This window comes from Anser brachyrhynchus, assembly GCF_964034855.1.
Source record: "Anser brachyrhynchus genome assembly, chromosome: 4".
NCBI lineage: Eukaryota > Metazoa > Chordata > Aves > Anseriformes > Anatidae > Anser > Anser brachyrhynchus.
In genome coordinates, this window is record NC_137698.1 from 8,078,191 (window position 1) to 8,102,486 (window position 24,296).

The 24,296-nt window shown below is 37.1% G+C and overlaps 1 protein-coding gene across 3 annotated transcripts in view; it reads left to right on the top strand.

Moving 5' to 3' along the window:
- Positions 1-24,296, top strand: part of LOC308193890 (uncharacterized protein) — a 430,978-nt gene that overhangs the window by 265,330 nt on the left and 141,352 nt on the right. Inside the window, exons 8-10 of one of the 3 annotated variants that reach the window (XR_013950031.1) lie at positions 10,670-10,821; positions 14,048-14,184; positions 23,964-24,086. The gene's annotated coding sequence lies outside the window, so the exon portion shown is untranslated. The remainder of the gene's footprint in view (positions 1-10,669; positions 10,822-14,047; positions 14,185-23,963; positions 24,087-24,296) is intronic. The other 2 variants (XR_013950032.1, XR_013950033.1) reach the window with 2 other exon arrangements.

Sequence of the window (24,296 nt, forward strand, 5' to 3'; positions counted from 1 at the left end):
TAAAACTGGCAGAGTTTTGCTCTAGGGAATGCTGCTATTAGGAGATGGGGATCCCCTTCCAACCTACATGCATGTTAGGATTATGTTGCTATTTCCAAAGTCATTCTTCCGTTCTAACTGTTCCTCTGAGATGCTGGGTTTTCAGGTGGTTTTGGGTAGCTGTTTTGCACTTGGAATTTGTCCGAGTTGGGAAATGCATCTGCCTGTGGCGTGCTCTATAGGATAAGCCCGCTAGCAAAATGGCAGATGGGAGCTCATGTGAGCTTCCAGCACATGTGCAGAGGAGCAAAGCTGCTGCCTACACAGCAGGTCTCCCAAATAATAATATGATGTATCATTAATTGAAAAAGACAGGTTTCTCACTTACTGTGAGAGAAATGGATGGCTGAAATGGGTTGAGAAGCAATTTATTCTCTTGTTTATACAGGAGAAAAGGCAAGATGTGAATGAGGGTGGGAAACAGCTTTCCAAGATACTTTCCTGTGAAATCTGGTAGACTTATGAGTGAATTTCAGTTTACACTCTTTCAGGACATAATAGTATTGTTTCAGGAGAGCAGGGTATCTGTTTATTTAATTAACGCTTTTCAGTTTCTTCTTTTGATAGTCTTCTCAGGAGAATGTGCTAAGCTTGTACCTTGAAGGGGAGAATAAGGTTATTTTTTGGTTCTTGTTCTTTGAATGTGTTGTTTTTGCAGAGTCCTTCTGGTTATTTGTACCTTGAATTTTTATAATTATGCTTCCGATCCTTCCTGTCTTCTATGATATTAAAAGACAAGCTTGTCTACACATAATTTCAGAAAGTTATAACTGAGAAGCCCATTTCAATACCCTCATGGCTTCCAGCAGTGCAGCACTATGTGGTCAGTGAAGCGAGAGTGAATCTGCAAATAAAGAAACAACAGTTGTGATATAAACATCATTTATTTCCTCACATAGTTACAAAAACACAAATTTGCAGTAAAATTGCAATATGAGTGGTCAATATTGAATAGGTATTTTTGTCTTGTTTAAATGACATGCTATGTGAAAATTCAAAAGGATTAGTGCATAGGGAAGAAATTTTCCTGAAGCGATGTGTCCATTTACAAGATAAAGTGTATTGTCTAAAATAATCCAGTGGTATTTATAGGTGTCCATCTATTGAACAGAAGTGGAAAGCAGTTAGAAAAAAAATTACCTTAGCTGAGTTTGAAAACACATTGGCCTAAATTTAACTTTCCATCTGTATAAAGAGAGGCTAATGAGGAATGCACTCACCTGTACCTGTAGGTCAGATTCAGACTGCTTCTAACAGAAAAGGCAACTGCAAAGATAATAAATATTAATGTAATGCAGCCTTTGCGTGAATTGTTAAAAATTCCACTGAGGAAAATGTTTACCACAATTTAAATGTCAAACACCAAAACATATATATATATATATACACTTGTATCTGCAAAGATTGCAGACCCTAGGGCTTAAATTCAGAGAGGTTAGGGGCTGCATATTTCTTAGTTGTCAGTGGCTGTTTCTTCATTAGAGTCACTCTAAAAAGAATGTAGAATGTAAACTTGGAGGTCCAAAGAAGGGCCTTACTGTAGAGTAAAAGTTCACTGACAGTTCTAAACATTAATGTACTCAGCTTATGCTGGTTCAGGTCAGTCCAGGTCAGACAAAAGACTTCCTTGGGTATTGTCTCTTAAGAGTTGAAAGATTCATTAAAATACTGGCAATAATATTAAAACTTGAATAAAGTGCTCTTGGCGCTGTATTAGTAGTTTCATCTCTAAATTGTTTTTCATTGTTTCTCACGTTGGACTTGCAATAGATTAATGTTTAGGACTAAGTCCCCAAATTGGGGATATCATCCCAAGTGGACATCATCCACTCTGAATGTCTCATCCAATACACTTCACGTAAAGCTTCATTCAGAGACAACAAGTATGACTGCTTGTCCATGTAAACCTTTCCTACTTCCCTAAGAGTTTGTCCCAGGTTTCTCAATTATACGCAGTGTAAATACAATTTGTTGTCATTATTTTTTCTTCTAAACTCATTTCATGCAGGCAGCAACAGAGCATAATAGTTCTGCCTTACTAATACAGTTACCTCACTTGTGCCATCTGCAAAATTAATGTAGGGATACTTGCCCAGCTACCTGGAGATTACTGATTGCAAGATGCAGTATGATTTTGGATTATATTGGCTAATTTTTAAATTATTCTCAGCCATCCCATTCTCATTTTATTGCTTGCTACAATGACAGATGTAAAATAAAGCATCTAATGATGTTTTTGTTTACTAGCCTCTTTACAGTATTAGTGACCTATTATTTATTTATTTATTTATTTGCATATGCTGAATATAAGTAGATAATCACATTAAAATGGGTCCTCCACTTCTTATTTTCTATTTAGCCCAATCATAAAATCTGAAATCTTTGACTTGAGCAGTGACAGCATGCTACAGAATTCACATTTATCTTTCTGTAAATAGGATGCATTTTTGTGTTCATGTCCAATGCTAATAAACTCTACTGTATACCAAGTAGCACACAGGAGAAGGCATATAAAATTATCTTTAAATATCCCCAAACACTTGATAATCTAACCAAAAGCAGAGTTTAGCTCTTTAGTGTCATATAAAGAATTAGTCTACTTAAGTCAGAGAAAAATTGTTAGTTTTAAAGTCTATGAAGAGACTAAAATTTTGTTAAACCAAATTCACCTATAAATAGAACTTCGAATTTAGTATAAGACTAAATGTTTATTTCCAGGCTATTTTCTCTACAAGGAGAGTTAATAAAGAACGTATTTCAAAGGCTGCAGTGATACATGTAAGTCTCAGAAGCAAAAAATATGTGTTTGTGTGTGTACACAGTAACTGTATATACTGGCAATATAGTATAAGAAGTAAAGATAAAGTAATATCAAGAAGTAAGTGAGATCTGTTTCAAGATATGCTCAATGCATAAGAAATGCAGTTTGAATAAAGAAGAATTTGATTTGCACATAAATACCAGTTAACCTGTATTTTCATTTAAGTTCTAGAGAATATTCAAAATAACACCTCCATGAACTTCCATTGTGCTACGTTTTGCCTCTGAAGTTTTAAGTGAAATGTAATATGTGCTAAGCCATGGTTCTCCACAGAAGCATTGCCATTTCTAATTATTTCATATTCACAAACCCTATACTTTCTACATGGTTCCTATGCAAATCAACCAAAAAATCTCATATTAAACACAATTGCAGCTGATGAGTGATCAGCATGGACTAACACAGCCCACCCCATATTTAGCACTGTGACCAATAATGATGGTGTAAAAAGTTGCTGATAGAGCAGTTTAAAACTTACAGTCTTCCCACTGAACAAAACCCAGTCATTTGGTTCAACGTCTATACAGTATCTTACAGTACCATTCTGATTTCCTCTTGTTCAATTAATATTCCCAAATGACAACATGACTGGTTTCTTTGTCTGGAGATCTTTCCCAAGAAGATATCACTTTTTTTTTTTTTTTTTTCCTCCTTTCTTCTCCCCTTTCTCTTTCTATTATCCCTATTAGTTTTTCTGGTTTTGTTTTCCTTCATTTGGATGACCATTCCTTCATGGCCATCAAAGTGCCATCTTTTTGGATATAACCACTTACTTTCCCTCCTTTATTATTCTTTTATTCTAAGCCTTGTGGTTTTTCATACAGCTTTTCAGGCTCCTTCCTGAGAACAAGTAACTGTCCATGCAGACTTTTGCTGCTTTAAGATTTTTCTTTTCTGCTTGCTTACTTTCCTTCCTTTTTATGGTTCTTTCGTTAACTATGATTATTTTTCATTCTACTTTCTGATCTTGCTTTGTGCCTCTTCCTGCCTACATTTTTAATGGCATAATCAATGTCCTCAGAAATACACAGTGTCATCCCCTAGCTGTATTATGATTTCCGATGCTTCTCCAGGATGAGGTGCACCTCATGACCTGGTGACAATATATATATATATTTTTTCTCTCTCCCTTACTTCATTGTCTATATAGGTAACAGACAGTGGCCTATAAATGTGCATTAGGAGCGCAATCATTGAATAATGAACACCAAATGTCTGAAGTCATCAGTATAAAGAAACATTTGCAAATGCCATTGATGCAGAAATGTGTTTTCATAAACTATTAATAGGACAATTACAAATAACAATTAGTCACAGCCTGGTGATTCACTGACAGAAAGAAGGCCTGCAGATGTTAATCATTCTTCACAAATACATTCTGCAGACCGTATTTCTGACTTGTGATTTGCAATGTTATTTTAGCTTTCTCCCAAACATGATCAATTGAAAATAAACTGGAAAGATGTCTATCTCTATCTTAGTTTAAAATCCGTATGTAATGTTATGAAAAGTTTGCAAAGTGCTTTCTTCTGCCAAAACAGTGTAAAGTGGTTTAAGAGTTAAAAAAAGAGGTCAAGAGCAAGAGTCTAAAAGTAAAAAAGAATGTAACACTTTTTTCCTCACCTTCTGAATATCTTGCATGTATAATGTGGTAGCGCCATTTGATTTACTTCATGTATTTTTCCTTTTTTTTTTTTTTAATCCACTTCTTTTACCTGGCCATTGAACTGCCATATTATCAAGTACTACTCTGCCCCCATAGTCTCCTGAATGTCCTGCTATACCTCCTCAAGCTCACTCCCACCAATCCTTTGTCCATTCAAACAATTCCTCTAGTATTTAAAAAGAAGATGACAACTCAGAACATCTATTTAATCTATTTTAAGTCTAGTTGTTCTCCTTTTCCTCTTTCCTTGAAGTCTAATTTTGAAGCTATATTTTCTGTTTAGTCCATCGTAATTCAATCCAATATACGATGCCTTTGTGATGAAAAATATGTATAATACCTGAGGAGCAGAGGTAGATACTTGAAACACTTATACACATTATAAGTCAACTTTGCAAGCCTGAGAACTCCTAACGTACATGTGTATTGGCACATATAATTCTTATATACCTTGTTTGTTGAAGCACTTGTGGGAATAAATAATACACTTAGAAGTAACATTCTGCAAAACTGAGCCCTTATTACTTTCATACATGATAAATACATCATTAACTCTGTATTATTTTAATGTCTATAATCCTGTTATAGTACACAGTCAGGAAATAATCTCAGTAGTTAATGAAGATCTTAGTTAAGTAGTTGATTACAGGATGTGAAACTTACAAACATGGAAAAATTTACACACAGCTCAGAGACATATTAAAATAAACTATATTGTGAGACTAGTAATGTTTGCAAAGTCCATAGGTATAGTGTTTTATAGTAAAAATGTATGTTGAGTGATGGAGGCAAACGATACCTGCTAACAGGGATAACAGAGCTGTGTGGAATTACAAACAATATTTATTTCTATTAATCTGCAGAAAAAAGATGTAAATATGTAGTAAGTTTGTATGGTACCCTGAATTATATTTTTGCATTAAAAATTTGCTAATTCGGTGGCTGTATTCTTTGCAATATCGTCTTTTCCTGTTTTTTTCTGTGTTTCTTTCAATTCAATGAGATAATCAAAATCTCCACCCAGTCTTTTGTCAAAGGGACAGTATAAAATGTTGGAGGATCATCAGTATCTCGTCAGGGGCTACAGAGAAAGAGAACAGGGAGTGTCAAGGGCAGTTGTCAGTACTATCAGCAGTATTACTTTGCTGTCAGTAATGGGTAGAAGAACAGCCGTGTTTTTTGTTGTATTTTGTAATAAAAATGAAAGTGCATAAAGATGAAATTGTGATTACAGGCAGCCACTTGAAAGTAAAGAAATAAAAGCAGTAAAGCTGCTTGCTCGCAACAAGGCTTGAAAATGGCAAAATGGTGATAGTTAAAGCAGGGAGTTGTCTTTAAAGGAAAGATTATTAAGGAAGGTACCTTAAATAAATTCAAAGAACTCAGAGATTGCTGTATGTTTATGTATCTGAGAAATACTAGGAAAATGCCGTTGTCATCTGTCCAGAAAAAAAATAATGTTTTTAACAGGAGTCTGAGAAACTTTATCTTTTCCTCATATTCCTGAGATCTTTTTCCTCTCTTATCTGTAGAGATTTGAAAGATATATTCTTTTTTTTTTTCATTTAATGCAAACATTCTGCTTTATTACGAATTCACTTTATCACAAGCATTTTGCCTGCAAAATAATTTTTATATAGCAGTAAATAACAAATTCTTTCAATGCATTATTGTGCAACTGGGTTTAATTTCTTCAGATAATTATTACTTTTAATAAAATCAGTGATGGTGGCTAAGGAGCACAACCTGACACAAATGCATGGTGATTTACCATTGAATGCTGTTTGGTTTTGTGTGTCTGTAGTAGCTGATCCTCTGTAAAATGTAAGAATGGAGCTAGATGTTCAAAAGATGGGATAGATCAGAGGACTGGTAATGTAATCCCCATCTTTTCACCTGCAGGTCACTGGTTCATATTTGTCTCAGGTTGGTAGTGACTAAAATTCAACACCATCTAATGGCTGGTCAGTGGTCTATGTAAAATGAGTTGCTGAGCTTAGTCGAGGTACTACTGGGAAGGTGTTCATATCACAAGAAACACCATAACTGGCACTTTTTCTGATTGATAACCCTTGTAATGGGGCCAAGCACCCAATTGTCACAGGGATGAGGCTTTGTTCCTAGCATGCTCTGAAGGTTCATTGCTTCTTTTTAATAGCAGAAGTACTTCCATTTTCAAGCAAATAAGAAGTCCCTGTATGTAATGGTTTAGTATTGTGTGTATGGCTTCTATTGTTTATGCCAACTTCTTCAAATCTTTTCGCACATCTTGTAGCTCACGCTGGTATAGGTTTTGGGTAGTTACTGTTGTTTTTGTGATATCTTCATCCTTCTGTTACTCTGATGGCCCGGCCTCATCTTCTCCATATCTAGTCTTAACAGGAGTTTCTCTGCATTATAAACGATCTGACTCTCTAAACCATTTTTTTCATCTTGCTTATGGGTGCAAGCGACACTGGTACAGTTTGTTTCCCTGGCAGCCAAAGTGTTCCTCTAGACCTGGAAGTTTGAAGATGGTTACAGTCACCAAGCTCAGATACAACCACATATTAGTCCGGTGCAACTGATTTTTGTGTTCCTTGCACTAGCTGTTCCTTCACCTCTCCTCTTCAGATACAAGGACATCCATCTCTTTCACGCTCCTTCATTAGTAAACAAACCAGGATAGATTAAAGCCTCTTTCTTCAAGTCAGTAAGATACCTTCCTTTGGCTTCAGTGAAAATTCAGACCCTAACAACTGAAGTTTCTTCTGTATGGTGTTTCTTCTGTATAGGATAATTTCACTTCCCTTTTGAAGACTTACAAGGATGTAGTAACCAAAGCAAAGGCATAAAACAGTACCTGAGGCTTAGGCTACTTTTGAGCCTGCAGCAGACTATAGGTATGATATCATCATTTCAGACAAATATGATCTACGTAATGTGAAGTGTTCCGTCATGCTTACCAAAGGCCAGAAAAGGGGACCTTCATTTTAAGACTGTATGGAAAAGAAAACAGAAACAACAACAACAAAAAGCAAGAGAAGGAACTTTTCCTTCACCTAAATTTTATTATTTTGCAATTCCGCCAAAAAAAAAAATGCCCAAAAGTAATGTACTTACAATTTAGTTTTACATATTGGCATTATTTACTTGTCTGGTCTTGCATTCAGGGCTTGATCTATCTGGGGGGGAACATGTAATGCCATGCAAGGTTGCTTGGTGGTATGACTGACAAAATAACTTTAAAATTTTGAACTGTTTGTATAGAAGCAAAATACAGAAGAGTACACTATCCCCAAGGGAAACGTAGAAACTACCTGTTGCTTCTCAGGTTTAAAGTTTTCCCTTAAAAGGTGTAAACATCTGTTAAGGTGTAAGAAAAGATGTAATCAGCTGTCTGAGTACAATTCTCATGTATGCATGAACACTTTCCTCTCCAATTTCCAACTTAGAGTGCAAAATTTTTCATCACACTCTTAGATCAGGGTTCTGATTCTAGCAATGGTTCCTGGTGCAAATTTCCAGAGAAGAGAGAAGCAAACCAGTCCTGTCTGCTTTGAATGAGACGGAGATAGCAAACAAATGTAAATGAAGAAAATAAACCTGTAAGAATGTTTTCGAATAATTGTAATTGTCCAAAAGCTTTAAGTTGGTTGAATCCTTGAAAGTTAATTAACGTAAACGCAGGTTGCGTCACTGAATTTGAAGTAGTAAGATAGACTTGCACCATTGCAGAGCCTCAGTCACAGTTTAAATTGGCACTGCCTCTAACTTCACAAGAATGAAAGAGAAAAGCATATCTTTCTACCGTGTCAGCTACTGGCAGACTTAGAAAAAAAAAAGTTGTTAAAATTAAAAAGTAATGGTTTTTTAGGACATTTCACCAAATATGTAATATTTAGTAGTAACCAGACTACAAATGAAAGGGAAGATGAAACAGTAGAAGGTACTTGCATGGCCTTAATGTACATGGTAATTGACAACAACCACAATCTGCAATGATTTATAAGTGCCTTACACCATTCATCCTTGAGACAGAAAAATGGGATTCCCATATTATTTAAGGGAAGTGCAATCCCTCTCAACATATGAGAGTCTGAGGTACACTACTGAGTACTGAAAATCTTAAGACTAGGCAGCACCGAACCCTGAGAAGGGAGGATGAGTCTCTTTGGATCTTCACGTAACAGAAAGGAAACTCAGATTTTAGCCCTAAGTAACTATTTTTAGAGACAGGCCAGGAAATGGTTCTTTTTAACCCAAGGTCCATTTCAGCATCTTCAAAGCTAAAGAAATGGTTGCCTGCTCTGTTGAATCGTGTTCCAGGCAGAAAAACTCATGTTCCTATTAACATAAAGAGCTTAATGTCTTGCTTCTGTCCTAAAGATGAGTTTTGGATTCAAAGTACCCCCTCCAAGATGAACAACTAGCTTTACTTTGTGGGGCTCATATGCTGCATAAGAGATTTGTAACTTCAAACTTCATCATGTCTCCTCTCAATGAAGGGAGGAGGTTGCAGATGTATAAAAGGGCGAGAAAACTTCCAAAAGTACATTGCATTGCCATAAAACTACCGTATTCCTGCCAGTGCAAAAACTCCTTTGCAAACCACCACAGATTAGACATTAGGGCTAAAAAGCGTGGAGAGCATTGTTTAACATTTGTCTGCATGCTTCCAACTTTATGAGCCAGTCAAGCTGAGATGACAGCTTGAGATCCCAGCTGTGGGTTAGGATATGCTGTGCACCATAGGACTTCCTCCCCATAAGACGTCTTGTTTAGGAATTACGTCCTCTGTGGCGACCTGACTTTTAAAGTTCCTTCAAAATATTCCTAGCGTTATGTGTTAAATCACACGGCCTTAATTCAGAACTTTTTCAGCCACTGTTGTTGACTAGAAATTCTTTTTAACCATAAATAGTCAAGCCAAAGATCTGGGACAGATCTGGGACCCATCTGTTATTATTTTGAATACTTCAACATGAGAGAAAAATACAAATAAAATACAATACTCACAGCATGTAGCCTTTAAGGAAATTCATTAGGGAGACAGGGAGGATGCCTAGGGCCTAGTCCTGCAGTACTTTGCCACTCCATATTTTCCAGGTCCTCAGGTCCTTTCTGCTCCTATACAGTCCTGCAATGACTAAGTCAGGCCTTTCTGTATTTTTTTTTTTTTTAACCTGCAATTTTCTGACAAAATATACAGTAACCTTCTCTCCCGTTTTGTCAGGTTTTCTCCTGTTTTCTTCAGAAACATTTACCATTTTGAGTGTTCTCCTAAAGCTTGTTCTGTGGGAGCTCTCTACTATTGCCTCGCCTTCACAACTGTAAAAGTGGTACTGTACGTACACGCAGAGGCATACCCACGGTAGGGGAAGAGCTGACAAGCTATATGGTGACAGCAAGGCAGCGTGCTGGCGTGCTCTCAGATCTCACCTCAGTACACAGGTGCATCTGGATATTGTAGGACCACATGAGGCTTTAAGGATACTGCAAAAGCCACAGGTTGTCTTTTGACATGGAAATTCCGCGCTGCTTTTCTCTTATCTATGTAGGATATCGCTGGCTATATTTTGCTTTCTCTTCTCATGGGGAAAGTTGCCGTGAGAACAGCACCTATCTAGAAGGTGGGATACAGGGTTTGTGAGTCACATTTTTGGTTAAGTGAATGAATGTTCACCCAATTATCTGCTAAGGAAAGGTCTTGTCTGTCAGTCTGAAGTATTGGCAGTTTCCAGAATGCTTTAACTTTATATTCTAACCTAAATAGCATGTTCGCTTTAAAGTTGTTGCTTTTCACATGCTCTCTATTTTTTTTTCTTATGTGAATGATCATAGCAATAAGTAAATATGAGGAATTAAAAAATTTAACAAAATATGAACCATAAATGCAATGTTATTTTTTCATTTGAAAGTACTATTTCATGAAATGCTACATTTTCTTTTCTTTTCTTTTTCCCCCTCTAACTTTCCTTTTTTTAAAAAAATTGTCATTCTTCCCTATCACACATTCTAATTTCTAGGTGTTCCTATCTGCCTGGAAGTTTCCCAAGGAACTACAAAATCAAGATTATTGTAGATTTTTGTATTGTTTATGCCAACTTCTGATCGAGCTGCTGTGTTCATAACATGGTACTTTTATGTTTGTACATCCACAGCTAAGCCCATTGCTTAAGGACGCTGTCTTCAAGAGAACATTTAATATTGGTTTACAGAATCCTACTGTCTCTCAGATGAAGAGTACTTTTGCAAAAATGAGGCAATTTGTCATGATCCCCTCTGTGTCTATTTAGGAGATATATGATGGCGGGTATTACTAGATTGCTAAAGCCTTAAACATTTTAAAAATGTATTATTGTATTTTCTAGCATATTCCCCCAAGTAGAAATTTACTGATTTTTTTTGTCTGACTTAGCAGTGAGTGCCTTTATTCTGCATGGTGGAGAAACCAGTAATGTACTCATGACTTTCCACCTGTGCATTTATATCTGCACTCAGAAGGAATGATACTTGTTTAAATACATTTTAAAATTAATTTCAGAACAGAATCCTTCTCACTTAGCTAAATCAAATAATATATATATATATATTTTCTGTGCATGTATGTTGGAGGAACTGAAAAGTTCCATACAAATGAAATGTAGATGGCAGGCTTCTCCAAAGGCCTTTTTTTTTATTATTTTTTTCTTTCTTTTTTTTTTTTTTCTCTCAGAAACAGGGCAATGAACTCTTGGTGTTGTGTTCCGTTACTGTGGAAACAATTATGATTATGAAGTCTATGTTCTGAATTTATTAGAAAAGCAGACAAAAGCTGAAATTCAAGAAGCATTTAATTTAAACAGGCTAAAATAACATTAAAGAATGTTTAGAAAACTGGCTTAACCACTGAAACCTCATTATTTACCTCCAACCACAACAACCAGTACTGCAGAGATAATTAATTTTTGTCTCAGGTTCCTGTTAGAAAATGTTGACTTTAACACTTGCTCCCCAGGTAATGAACTTTTTTCCTAATAGAAGCTGTTGAGCAGCATACCATTAGGTCTCTTAAACTGCAGTAGACTGAAATATATCTTACTTCTGCCCTATTAGAATTCTGTGAGAAGGAAGTTTCAACTCCATTTTCCCTTCCCTTCCCTTCCCTTCCCTTCCCTTCCCTTCCCTTCCCTTCCCTTCCCTTCCCTTCCCTTCCCTTCCCTCCCCTCCCCTCCCCTCCCCTCCCCTCCCCTCCCCTCCCCTCCCCTCCCCTCCCCTCCCCTCCCCTTCCCTTCCCTTCCCTTCCCTTCCCTTCCCTTCCTGAAAGTACAAAATTCTGATCACATACCGAAGAATCACAAGGAAATACAGTGAGCACCTGAGTTTTGTGAAAGGCTATAAATGGGGTGTGAATAGGAAAAGGCAAATATGAGTTTAACATTCTGAATATTAAAGTACATTGTGAATAAATCCATAGTGATTGATTAGCTTTTAGTCTTTAAAGCTACACCAAAGACTGCATTTTAAATCTCTTCTCTGAATAATCGTATCAAAGTTCCTTTGGCCATGGTAGTTCTGAGAACTGCTCACTGCAGAACATACCACTCAGGTTAACCTCTTTGCCTTGGGGGCCACCGTATGCATTCTGCTAATTTTAGGCTGGCTAGTAATTGCAAGTGTATGCCAAGCATAATACACGTAGATTTTGATATGGTTCATTAGTTACCTACAGTAGCTAGATAAATCTCTTGGATGTAATTTGACCCCAAAGAATTTTCTTTATAATGAGCTAGAGAGGATTTGAAAACACTTCCTTAATTCGGGTTAAGAAAAGTTACATTTGATGAAACATATTTTTCTTTTTCTACTTCATATAGGATTTATCCAGCATTAGTACATAACTGACAGAGAAAAGCTGAAAACTCCTTCCAAAGGAGAAATTCCTTTCATGGTTATCTTCCCCAGCTGCTCACAATAACTGTTCTTATAGCCTCCTGATAAAGGAGAACTGCTCTTGCAAGAGTTTTACTGTGCTCTATGCTTTTTTGTTTTTATTAGATGTCCGTTCTTATTACTGGTATAGTACTCCTCTATTTTCACAGCATAAGCAAATACAAGTTTTAGAATGTTCCCTAATTCTTTTCTAATTAACCCAGAAATGTTGTGACTTTGTAAGAGCCAACAGAACTGAAAAGAGGCAGAACTGCCTGTTTACCTTGAAAATACACAAAAGATGGGAAAACCAGTATCATTCCTGGGTGATCCCCAGCACTCACAGATTCCCTGGAGGGGAGTCACATCTTGGAGAGCAGGCTGAGGTACCAACTTCTCCATATCTGGTTCTTTTCTGAGATTTGTTCAGCCACTGACCTGCCCACCTTACATTGGAACTATGCTGATAAAAATATTAATGAGTAGATTTTACTCTACAAAATGATGGGATCCACCATTACTTCAGTGAATCAAGAGAACCATGTGTTCTGCTTCCCCAGTTTCCCAAGGAGAGCCCCCAGCCAACCAAGGGAGCCCTGTTGTAGGAAGCAGAAGCTAATTATCATGGTGGAAGGTGGTCCTTGCCATTAAAAATGGATTAATCCCAGATAACAAATATAATCAAGGGGAAGGGAATGGTATCTCCAGAAGAGAATTGAGGTTGCGATCCTCCTAAGCTGGGCAAGCAGAATAAGCCCAGACAAAGGGAAGAATAGTGGAGTCCTTAGTTATTGTTTATTTCTTTGTATTTCTTAAAGAGAGTAGGAAGTAGAAATAGTAGAAGATGACGGATTGTGATGGTGGGTAATGACATGAACAGCCCTTAGTATTGTCACATGGCAAGTAATGGCCTGCTATTTTTTCCAGCTTTACTGCCAGTGTAGTTTTCCTTGTGTTTTATAAAATACTAAGTTTAAAATATGTCATTGTGTACCATATAAAAATGGAATGAGGCTTCAGATGGCTTTTCATTTGTACAATCCTCCAGATATAGTGGCTGCTCAAATATTGAAATTTAAATAATTAAAAACCAAGCAAACAAACAAAATAAACCATAGCAATTTGGAAATCCATGCAATCTCTTTTCAGGATTTGTTATCTCACAAATTTTTGTCCTGGAAACAATTCAAAATGGTATCAGTGGAATAAGAAAATTCTCAGACTGCCAAACCTATATGACATTTATCTCTAAATCTGAAGTTTTGTACAATATAATGTCTTTAAAGTATCACTGGCCCTGAGTCAAGCCATCCTTTCTCATGTTGCCTTTTGGCATTAAAGCAAGCTCCAGATGTCATGTGTGAAGAATTTTCTTTGAATATCTTATGCAGAAAATACTAAAAGCTGTACCTCTGAACACTACTTTTTTCCTCCCATATTGTAAGAACATGGAAGTAAACATAGCAAATATTTAGACCAAAACCACTATCCAATAATTCAGACCCTCTACTGTACTTTTCTTTTAAATGGGTAACAACTGGAAAAAGTAATTGAGAATATTTTTCATGAAATACACTGAGAGGATGACCTAGATAATGTAGCTTAACAAGTTTTCTCCATCTTTATAGTCACTGGTAACATTCCTCAGAGGTGCTGGAGGCATTAGGATAACATCTGAAAGCAAGAGAAAAAAAACCCAACTAACCATCTAACCATGAAAAGAGCACAGAGTCTTCTGGAATGAGACACACCCACAAGATAGATGGTAAGTGCTTAAATATAATACATAAATGATTGCTCACTGTCTTTTATATTGATATTTGATCAGTGGGATAGAGCAAAGTGAAACATGAAACCTTTAATAAATAAGAAATTTTGAAAATAGAAAATATGTTTGTTAATTCTGAGTAATAATGTTGAGTGAAGATGTAAAACTGATTTTATGTGGGTGCTGAAGAGATGTAAATTGCTGGTCTTAGCAAAACATCAAAAGCTAACTACCAATTAAAAAGCATTCTGCAATATATCATTGCAGTGCTCAGCAATAAAGTGTCTTAAGTTCACTGTAGTCATTGATAACTCCTTTTTATCACAACCTAATAAAGTCAGTGCTTAGCTATGAGAGCTCTTCCTATCACAGAGCCATTCTCAGCAATCATAGCTCTGCAAAATTCATAGTGCAGAATGATTCAAGAACCCCTTGCCTTTAACCAGGATACTCAAAATGGGGACAAATCTCTGCAGTCATGGAAACATGTTTTGAAACCTTTTTGAAACTGGAGCATTGATGAAAAACATTTTTCTTTTGTCTCTAGAAAAAAAAAAATCCATAAAATCAGTGCTCTGTTTGAAAGATAGATAAATAACACCCAGCATAGCACAGTCATCATAGTCTATTGGTTATCTGTAGGGTGAAAAATGTTCTAATCAGGCAGTGGTTTAGAATAACTTATTTTGTGTTTGTCCTGCTTCTCTTATCTGGAACATGTTTCTTTGAAGTGCTGAGCATACCTGACACTAGTATAACGAAGCCAACCAAAAAAGTAACAACACACAAGTTTCTTAGGAGAGCAGCTTATGTTGGTGTTAATGATAGGATCTAGTGTTGTGATAATGGAAGAGAAAAGATTTTTGCCCTAAAATCTGTACTGAGACTTAAGGGACTGGTATGATCTCCACATTAATAACGCTTTAATAACAGTTGGTATCATTATACAAAATATTGGAAAAATGAACTGTCGTGCAAATAATAACTAATTGTAAAATTTAAATATCTCAGCTATATTTTTACTTTTTTATTTCCAGACAAGTATGCAAACTAGCAATACTCAAAGCAAACTGTTGGTATATTTCTTATCAGTAAGATTTTCCCTTTGCCATGGGGACTTATTTGAAAACTCAAATTGGAACAGTGCAGGAGCTATGTTCCAACGGAACAGGTCAAAACCCCCAAACTTTACATATGCAATTGCCCATTTGATTGCACATTTGTCTTGTGGCTGAAGTGATAAAGAGGATGTGTGAGCATTGGTGGTATATGTTGGTGGTAGTAAAAGAAGACAACAGTCTTGAGATGTTTTCATATGTGCATGACAGAGGCAGCCAAACTATCCCTAGAAATTACAGTATTCAATAGCCAACAACAATCTCACCATTCCCCAGTTACAGAACTGAGTATGTACTTCCCAATTTAAGGCGATATTTAGGGTGGACTGGTCTTTACCCATTATCCTAGAGAGTTGTCACAGAGCAAGACATACAACAAAGCGCTCAGCAGCTAAGTGACCTTACAGCCCTTCTCATGGTAAATCAAGGTTTGATTTTCTTTGCTGAATGGGCATGTGGTGTCTCTGTGCCTTCTCCCTGCAGTTTTAAGTTTGTGGGGGGAGGTATCTGCAAGTCACAGTTGTACATAGGAACAAGACAGTGCATACAAAGCATATTATAAGCAAAGCTTTGAATTTAACGTGTAGGTTGAGAGCTGGAACCCATGGTGCTGGCTGTTGCCTCAGCAGATGCAGCTCTTTCCAATTAAGTTTTATAAGGAAGTGCAACTTCTTACATCATTAAAAGATTCTAAAGCATTTCTCATTCCGTGGTGGTTCACTGGATTCTGTGTTTTGAATGGTTGCTATCCTTTCAGTTCCTCAATTCCTCTGTGGTTGCCTTTTTTTTTTTTTTTTTTTTCCCTCACTCCCTCTTCGGTGCTTCAAGTACACGGTTGGGTTTCTACAACAAATGTGAAAAATTCTAAACTTCTTTCTATTAAATCACAGCTACCAAATAATTAATCTTAGGATTTTTCAGGTAGTCCAAGAGAAGAAGAAGGATTCTTGTTCATTTTGTATTTTTCTTTGTCTGGTCTTAACAGAGTAGAATCTTTTTTTTTTTTTTTTTAAAAAAAAAAGTTTTAAAATTAAGATCAAGTACAAGCTAAGCATAATGTGTACTAATATCACAGAAAAAATTGCAAGAGTATAATACGATAATAATTAGTCTTATTAACTAATAATCTTATGATAATCATTAAAATCATGGTCTGTGGAATCTGGAGAGATCTATATTCTCTGGTATTTGGAAGGCACTGAAGAGAGTGGTGTGCAGCACTGCTTTTATGGCCCTTGATAGGCATTGGCACAGTGTGGAGAAGTTAAAATATTTTAGGGAAACCAGCTCTGACTAGTACGTGTGATGATGCTATGGTCATAATTGTACCCACCTGTAGCTCTTACAAATTCCTTTAAAAAACACATTAGTCATTGTTACAAATTTGAAAGATTCATCTTCTGGAGGGACAAAAACCAGTCAGACCGTTTCTGAGAGGTTTTCGGTCTGACCAGGACAAAGCCTGCCCTTCAGGCTTTTTTTGTACCACGGTGGCCCCGTAAATTTGGGGCAGTGACTCGATCTGTGGGTAATGGGGACTCAAGAGCCCAAAGCACAATGCCATGCAGTCCTGAAGGTGGTGCACCCCTGAGGCCTGGGCAGGTCTCACCAGCCGCGATGAGTACGTGGCTGCTCGCAGAGGTTCATTCCCCAACGCGCCGTGCAGGTACAGGCTAACCCCATGTTGTACCTGCATGGCAGTGACCGTCAGGACTGGAGGTGTTGGTGTTGGATTTGGATTTCACTTTTAACTTGTTTAAAAAAAAAAAAAAAGGAAAGAAAAAGAAAAAAGGTTGGAGTGAACAGTTGCAGTAGACATCCTAACTTTCCAGCAGCCACAGCACTTGGGTTGAACCTCAGTGCTCAAAGATTTTCAAGGGCGTTTTCTGAACCTTCGATTGTTAAAACTTGGCCAGTCCACAGAAGCAAGCATTACAGCTCAGATTTTTGTTCCGACTTTTCTGCTCTTAGTGACAAAAGAGCTGGGGGACTGTTTTAAAGGTAATCCCTGAGCACTTATCTTTGGCCTTCAGACAGCACAGACTGTTGCTGAGCAAGCAGCCAGCTACAATGTGTAAAACATATTCATTAGAAGTACTGACAGGCTGCAGTTTAGCTCTGACCTCGTGATTAACAGTAGAAAGGAAGGGGTTTGTGTGCGGGGTGAATTTTTAATCTCCACCCAGAAGCTGAGTGAGTAAATCCTGTTAGAAAGAAAAGGATCTGAACACGTGTTTCACACCACATTTCACACCAAATTGTGTCTAGAGATTTTGTTTTAAGTTTGAAATGCCTTAGATAGCACTTTGGAAGGATCTAGGTTTATTGGGAATTAATAATTCAAATCCTTCCCTCCTATATTTAACTTCCCTTACCACTGAATTTCAAAAAGATCATAGTGAAATGCCATGTCACCAGTTGTGGGCGCAAAGGCAGTCTCTACAGGTGCTGTATATTTCGAACCTAATAAAGGAGGTGTTTTCTTCTGAGATATTTTTTATTTTCAGTGGAGAAAAGTCAAGACAAAGCAGAAAACTTCTGCCATTGGAAAGTCAATAAAAAATCTGAGCAATTCAGGATGCTGATGTCTTTGTCCCAAGTTGTGACTTTCAGTTTGTTCAAGAGTGTTTTAATTCTGTAGCTAGGACCAAAAGGCTGAATCCCAACACACATTAAGCTGAGAGATAAAGATACAGATTTTTCATCGAAAGAGCATCTTTATTGTCTGTAATCCATCAAAGAAATAATTTAGAGATTGTTTAAGGTCCTCTGAAAATCTGGAATTTAGCAGGAAATACAAGGAGCCTTTGGAAAGTTTCTTTGCTGAAATTGTGTTGAGAAACCATTTTTTTTAATGTATTTATTTATTCTTTTTAATTAAATATATTATTGTAAACAACCAGAGCATGCAGTTTGAGCACAACTGTTCTTACACCTAAGGAGTAAGAATTTGCAACCTTTGCCTAATGCACTAAAGATGTAACTACATGAGAGATGCTTCTTGAATTCCCAGAGGCTTCCACAGACAATATATTTCAGATGTTTCCATAGGTCTGAGGTAGCCAGAGCTCAGCTCTCTCAAGTTGCCATTGCTGGGGGCAATGCTCTCAGTGAAGTCCAGCCACTAGTAAATAAATCTCTTACATCTACATCTTTTCCGGCTTTTTCTCCAAGAGTACAATTAGTAACAGTAGTAGTTTAAATACTAGGAAATCTGTTGCATAGTTACCTTATGGCCTTTATTTTGAACAGTTAATTGTGGAATGTGGGGTTTTTCTCATTTTGCTTTTTTCCCCCTTTATGTAGCAAAATGTTGTTATAATGAGTTTAATTAAGCGAAAATGGATGTTGGCTTACAATGTTACAAAAGGTTGCTATGCACCAATAAATCATAATTAAATGTATTTAGTGTAATAGTAGGAGTCATTTACAGTCAAGTTGCTCGTAACAAATGTTAATTGTTGCCTTAAATGACAACCCCTTCCAATTGTAAAGAAAACAAACCCAAAGCCCAGTTTTGCTAACCAACAGGATGTTTACATTACAAAGAATATCAGTGTTTTATTCATGAGCAGTTGTTCAAAATGGTAAAATGGTACTATCCAGGGTGCCTAGAAAGGTTTGAATGTGCCTTATTTTGTTGAAAAACGGTTGCTGATTTTTTCAGTGAAGTATTGTTACGGTTAGGGCAGGGATATCTCATGTGATGTAGAGAAGATGCCACAGGGAAAGTTTCATTGCTTAATTGTATAGGATAAAGGACTTCATGTCGGAGTATGGACTACGTGAACTCTTTTCATTATGAGGTGAGAAATAAGACTTTTAGGGCTCAAATGTGTAACTTGGCAGCATGCAGTGAACACATGCATTGAAGACAATGGGATTATTCAGAGGACTAAGTACCCACACTGTTGCAGCTTTGATAAGCTGTATTATAAAAAACAGCCAACAATTTGTGGGTATACAGTTTGAGAGACAGTCTGTGCTTACACACGTGCTTTTAAATAATGTTCTTTTAAACATCAAAATGTTTACACAGAAGAGCTGTCCATTCCGTCTGTAGGTGTGAGGAAGACTTACGGAGGAGAATGTACTTTTCTATGTGTTTGGAGAACATGTACCATACACAGAGGCATTGCTATAGTAAGTGCAAAGAAAGACAATAACCCCTGCATACCCAGCTTTCACTATTCTGTGAAAGATACTATGCCACAGCTCCTTTCCCCTCTCCATCACCCCAATGTGCACGCATGCTTTTCTGAAGCATGAAGGACTGGTCATTAGAGCCAAGAGGAAGGACACAATTCTACATTCACTGCAGTCGGTCAGAACACTGTCAGCATCTCCTGTGGCATTGATTTAAGCTTAGACTTTGGGGATCTGTGTTAACAGAGGAGAGGTGCTGCATGTGCAAGCATCGCAGGGAAGAGATAAAGAAACGAGGACAGTTCAGTATTGTAACATTTGGATTTGAGTCCTATCTATACACAAGGTACAAGAAAGCTTCAGTGTGGAACAGTGTGTTGTCATTATACCAAATATGTAAAATTAGAATTGTTTTATTTATTTCTTCGTTTGTTGGTCTCAGTTCTTCCAGTCTTCACAATAAACAATTCTGGGAGAGAGGGATTAGAAGCAGCTGCAGGCCTCTATGTGATCTGAAGGGCACAGTAGGAGTATAAGGAATTTAAATATCATTCATTTTCTTTTCCTTTGCTCCTCTTCCCCCCTCCCTCCCCATGCCATTCTGCATGGGAAACAATCAGTCATTCAGAGCCACAGACAATGACCCCCTACCTTTCCCAGCCCGTATCTAAAAATCCTTTGGCAAAGCAGACCTGGACTCCAGCTAGCTCAGCCCTGCTGGAAGTCACATTCTGCACTGTAGGACACTGGGGTTCATGAATCACGAGCCTCCACTGTACACCAAGTACCTTCAATCAGTTGTCAGAAACACTGGCTGACCACTGCTTGAGCACTCTATATACTTACACTTTTGTTTTAACGCCTTTTCAGTTTTCACAATGAGCCTGTGGAACCTCGCTGGAATTGAGTTCCTTTCTGATTAAAATTACTTTTCTTTAAAGCCAGATTTGCAGCAGGGATGCCAGCCTGAAGGGCCCAGCATGGCAAGGATACACTTCTGATGACTGATATAACTTCACTTCCTTGATGATTATCCCAAATAAATCTTGTTGGTATTTTCAGCCATGATGCAGATGCCCTTTACATCCATATAAATCTTCAGGTCAAGGAGAAAATTAGCCAAGTCTAGGCATTGATCTTGTGAGGTAAATTGTACCTAGGCAGCAGGGGCTCCATTGATAAACAATGAAGCAATGCAGATAACTTACCAGCTTACTTTTAATCAATGCAGCTTCTCACAATGTATTATCCCAGCAATGGGTCTAAATCACTGTGCACTATAAGAGTTGTTTTCAAAACCTTTTAATCTAATTGGAAAATCTTCCTTTCTACTGGTAATAAACACTCACTAAACTGTCTCCACCTAATTGAGCTGTAGTAATTTATGTGAGCTCCCCACTGTTTTTTCTCCCTTTAATCAGACAGACTGCTTTATGTCTTTAACTAATGAAACCTAAGACTTCGCCAAGTAGATCTGATCAAATGTCACTACTAAATAAATCTTCATTAGCACTGACTTGTCCTGCATCTTCCCCATGTCCCACTTCATCATTAGCTCAGAGCAACATCATCATAGGAAGGTGATGGCCACTACTTTATTTACATATATAATCAAGCAGTAGTCATCAATGTCACACCAAATAAGAACATGGAAAGGTGATGTATCAGAACTTTGTGTCAGGGTTTAATAATAAGTGCACTGATGCTCTTTTCCTAGAAAGATCACAGTACCCTAGCCATCTTAGAAATGCCACCAGCTGCCATGTACATTCATGGAAATTTTTCCTTCTTGTACTAACAATTCAGATCAGTTCTTCCCCTTGTATAAATAATTATTCCTCCACACCTAATAGAGTTACTCAAGCTGTCTTGGGTATCAGGAGCTGTGTCAATGATCTGAATGTATGACCTAGCTCAAACCATTGGTTGGTATTGTTGGATACTAACCTAAGCAGCAATTGTTGTTACTAAGTAGAATAGTAAAAAGTGGCATTCTGGTGTCTGCACAGGCAGACGAAGAGATAATCATCCAAGGTAGGATGATATTTATCATCCTTTTACCCCTAAAGTTATGGGAGAAGGAAAGGCAAACCGCTCCTCCATGAGGCAAAACAAAGCAAAAACTTGATGGTGCAAGAAATATTTATTTCAACAAATGAGAGGTGAACATTAAATGTTGTAACAGAATTAGTGGCAGGCAATGGTATCTGAGAATCTAAAGATGCCTATAGGTGCTAAGTAAAATTACAAAAATGTGGAAAAAAACATTTTCTGGATTTTCTTCATTGACATATGTGACTTCTTCACACATAAAAAATGAGAATTGCCAAAGAATATGCTCAGAATACCAGTTGTAAGTATTTCGGTATGTTCTCACCATTAATGCTGCTTATAAAGTTTATTCTGTACTGTCTTTCACTGGAAAGTCAGTGGGAATAAATACTTCAGAAAATCTTTATGTGGCTCTTCAAACATTTAGTAAGTGGTAAAAGACAAAAAAAAAAGAAAAAGAAAAAAAATGGGAATGTGAATACTGGTATACATTCACATCCCATGTGGAAATGGGATGAGAGTTGAATGATGAGTTGTGAAATGTGCATTGAAATGGAATTGAGGGGGCAGAGGCTGTGATGACAAAGACTTAAAGTTGGTGAACATGAAGAAGGCAAGAAGCAGATCATGGTGGCTAGTGATATGGCCAGATGATAGGTTGAAAAAGAGGATAATTTTGGTAATGGAGTTTGTCAGAGGTCTGGTGTCTGGCAGGTAATGAAGACAGGGCAAAGATGTTGGCAGACGTGCATCCACCCACACATAGTTTTGCATGTTGTTAACATGTTGTTAATTTGAGGAGTAAATAGAGCCACATCTGATATAGCTTGGTGTATTCCTTGAGAAATCATTTTGCAGAGTGCACACACTGGATGGAATTGCACCTGCTAAACTCTGCAAATATTTTCTGTCTACAGCAGTTATCGGTAATAGCTAACCTAACTTTCTATACGTGAGCATGTCTGAGCAAGTCATGTGTCTGACTGTCTTTCATAAACAACGTGTGTGAGTGCCCTTCTGAGAAGACCTCTAGTCCCTTCTGCTATCAAAATCTTTCACAACATTTTTCAGCGTATCAACATATCAAGTGCATGGAGTGACAGCACTTGAGTGGAGGTGTGAAAAGAGGAGACAGGACAAGGATGCATAAACCAATACTTTCATACCATGAGATGGACAGTGAAGAAAAATCTGAGGTTTAAGAGAGAGTGTTCATTTAGGCCTTTGTTTGCTATTTGTAATTTTTGTAATTATTCATCAAGGGATAACATTTCCCAAAGTTAATATTAGACTCTGGAATGTGTTTAAAAATCATTGTTTGTGCTTCCATCCTAGACAGATGGAAAATATATAAAATAAAGCTAAGTTATAGTTAACTTTGAGGAACGGTTGGAGCCTGGCCAGAATTTTGTTTTTCAAAGGGAAGATTTTAGCTAGAGATAGCTCTGTTCACTTGAATTCCCAAGGGTTTTATATTGTGTAGCTCTAATCCAGAAGATAAAAGGAAAATTCACAGGAGATGATTCATATTATAGAAGTTATTTAGGTCCTGTTTTTCTTTAATCATGATAAATAATATTGGTTCTGTTGTACAAAAATACTCTGCAGATAGAACATTGTTTAAACGGTGAAGATAAAAGTACATTTGCTAAGTACACTTGGAAAGGCAGGAACAGGTGGAGATTTAGAAAGAGACATACCTGTTATCCTGTGGTTAATATCGTTCCTTTGTTATACTGAATACAACACCTACATCTATCAAGTATATTCCAGAAGGTCTTGACATCTGTTAGGCATATTCCAAAAGGGCATGGTTTTAACGTGGAAATCATTTTGCCCTGAAATGGATACAGTGACTTGGGTTATTGAAAGCACTGATGACTAAGGTTATATTTGGACCAAGTGTGCTGCATCTCATAATAGCTAGTGTTTTGTGTTGGCAAGAAAGGATTACAGTGGATCCTCTAATCAGTGCTGAGTAAGGATAGGTTTCTGTTCTGTCAAGGCAAAATAAAATAAAATAAAACTACTTTCAGAAGTTCATGAAGACAGCTGAGCTGTTCTGTAGCAACAGCAGAAGTCCTAAAGATTTGGAAGGCTCCATGACCAGAAAATGTTACATATATACATACTGTGTGTATGTATGTAAGAGAGAGGATATGTAATTTCATGTCGTGACTCATGTTATAGCCTTGTGTTACACCTATTCCACTGTAAGAAAGGAAATTACCTTGCCTTCAGATACTTGCTATACACATATGACAGTTGAAAAAAATTGTATATGTAGTTTCCGAGAAACAGACATCACAGAATTCTGTTCATACATAATTCATCTTTCTTGGCTATTATCTCATTTTTAAAGACGGCATCCAGCATATCCAGTAAAAAATGCATAAGATACATTTGGGCTAATTGCTTGCCAGTCTCGGTTTTTCCTTGTTTTCTTTTTTTCTGGGTTAGCCTACTGGATGTGAAAAAGATGCTCTGATCAACTCAAGTGTGCATGCAAACAGAATCAGCAGAATAGAGAATGCTTTACAGCTTATGCTGTGCAACTCGAAACCTGGAATCTGTAAGTCAAAGGTGCTGTTTTATTTCTTTTTCAATGATGGACCAGAGAAAAGGATGAACTACGTCATGATCAAAACCCATTTTTCTACTGTTGCTCCTTAATATACTATTCTATGTAATATAAATGCTATAATAAATCATACTTTTTGTTTGTTCCATGTCTTGGGGTCAATGTGCAGCACACTCTGCAGAATTGGCTTTTATATTTTGTTTCAGTGAAAG